The sequence below is a fragment of the Microcebus murinus genome, chromosome 2, assembly GCF_040939455.1.
Source record: "Microcebus murinus isolate Inina chromosome 2, M.murinus_Inina_mat1.0, whole genome shotgun sequence".
NCBI classification, from domain to species: domain Eukaryota; kingdom Metazoa; phylum Chordata; class Mammalia; order Primates; family Cheirogaleidae; genus Microcebus; species Microcebus murinus.
In genome coordinates this window covers 79,031,507-79,034,089 of record NC_134105.1, presented here as the reverse complement: position 1 = coordinate 79,034,089, position 2,583 = coordinate 79,031,507, and positions in this window count along the sequence as shown.

The following is a 2,583-nucleotide window of genomic DNA, read 5'->3' as shown; positions in this document are numbered from 1 at the left end:
CAGGCTTATTTTTTTCAGTTTTTGTATGTGTAGAGTTCTATTTTTAAATGGAACTTATTTCAATATGGTCTTTTAGTGTCCTTGGATCCAATTTAGCAAACTTTGTCTTTAAAAGAATCTCCTTGTGAAAATGTAGCATAGCAATTTGATTGTATGTATGTACCCTAATCTGTTCTTTAAGATGGGGGAAGTTCTATATAGAAATGAAATACCAAGAAACCTAAGCCCTGACTTCCACACAGGATTTTTTTTTAAAGTTGTAGTAGAAAACATTGTCTGTGTCAGGCTCATCGTTTTAACTCACCACATTTCATAGAAACATTAGGTGTTCTAAAAAGTTGACAATGTTTAAAAACATTTCCCTGTTTCCATACATACATATCGACAAGTCATCTTAGTGCCTTATATGATGCAGATAAATTACATAGTCATTTTAATTTGTAGGTATTAAGTGCCAGGCACTCTAAAATATAATACTCTGCTTTATATCTCATTTAATTTCACAGCCTGTTAAGATAGGAAATATTATCCCAATTTCACAGCTGAGAAGCTGAAATCTCAGGTAGGCTAGGTAATTTGTCTATGGTTTAATAGGTAGGAAGTGGACTCCACACTCAGCTCATCTGATTTCTGAAGCCCATAATTCATCCCAATTGACCATATCTGCCTCCACAATTTGAAATATGTATAGGATTATCAAAATGAGCTGAAAAAATCTTAGTTCAAAAGATAAGATAAAAGGTAATAAATGTATTTTTACTTAAAAATGATTGGACATTTAGGACAGAGCCTGAGAGCTGGGTCTAGAATGAGCACCTTAGTCAAGGACCAAAATGGATACCACAAAACAAGAAGTAGTGCCTGATAATCTGAACTCCCTATTCTATCTTCAGAGGACATGGGGACGCTTTTGGAGTTTTCAATCAGACCAAAATACCTGGACACTTAGTTATAACAAGGTTAATGATGGCTCTTTGGGGATGATCATTTTCTGTTGGCATTAAGAACCAAGTGGCTCTCAACCACTGGAGAGTTCTAGAGACAAGTATGGTGAGTCTTGACATATCAGGTGAATGAAGGCAGAGGTTATGTGTGTTTTGTCATTACCACTTCCCCAACACCTACATAACTGACACATAATAGGTATTCAATAAATAGTTGTTAAATAAATAAACAAACTTGGCAATAAGAGAATAATTTTTATTACAATCCTTGAAAGTTGGTTATAACTCTCTAGAGGTAATGATACTTGGACCCAGTCCTTTATCTCCAAGTCCCTCCTATCTGGACTCGGGTAATTCTCAAGTCTCTCTTCTGCGGTTCTATAAGCTGTGACTTCTGTTAGAATCATAGCACTCCAAACTTCATGGAAAGGAATTTAGGGTCACATAGTCCAGCCTCCCATGCTGAGAGTAGCCTTCTAGCCTCCAGGTATTAATGACCATTCTCATAGATCTTTCTCAAACCTCCCTGAACATAAGAATAAATGTGAGCAATTATTTTAGAAAATAAATATTCTCAAGTACTCTTTTGGAAATTCTGACTCGCAAAATCTTTATTTTTAAAAACACACCTCAGGTAGGTTTTATGCATAGGCATGTATGAGAAATGCTTTTTTAAAGCACCCATCTCATTTTTCAGACAGCTCCATAAGAAATTTCTATGAATTAATTCTCCTGCCTAACTTTGGTACAAGTGGACTACAGTAACCATCTTCATATATTTAATATTTTAATCATATAACATTTATTCATTATTTAAAGAATACCATTTATGAGGCACTTGGGGACAGAAATGAAAAGATGGGACTTGTCATGCACTCCTGGTACTATGTCTATGTAAAGTTAACATTGGAATACAGATTCGTGATAGAGTGAAGGGCAAGGCACTGAAGAATTCTGAGCATGAGTGTCATATAATCATATTTGAGTGCTGGAAAGATCACTCTGAAAGTGATGTCAGGAATATTGGGGTGGTGACACTTGACTTATATCAAATAACTGGTAAGAAGGTCATTTCTGTAGTCCAACCAAGAGAAAATAACATGCACCCAGACAAAGGCAATCGAGATAGAGAGGAGAATTGCACAAGATTGTTTTCATCCAGTTTCAACAAATGAGGATATTAGACTACAACAATCAGATTGAAAGACATATTTATAAAAAATAAGTAGATGTCAGCAAGTATCAAATATTGATGTCATCTCGTTCACTCCCTCAAAAATATTGATCAAGCCCACGCTTGGTGGTGAGTTGGAGATACAAATATTTACACAATGAATAAGACACAAAACCTGCTCTCAGGGGTCCCCTTTTAGCAAGAGAATGCAGAAACAATGACTATAATATAGTATCTAAAACAAGGGCGATGATATTGATGATATTGCTATTAAAAACTATCATCTAGTTAGAGAGAGGGATGCATTTAATGGTTTAGAGAATATTTATGTAGGAACATAATGAATAAATAATCCTTTCAAAAATAATAGTCATTTCTTGCATAGTCTTATCTTAAATTATGGAATATTTTCATACATTTATATATAGTCCATTCTATTTGAAAAGGAGTTATGTGTGGCAGGGA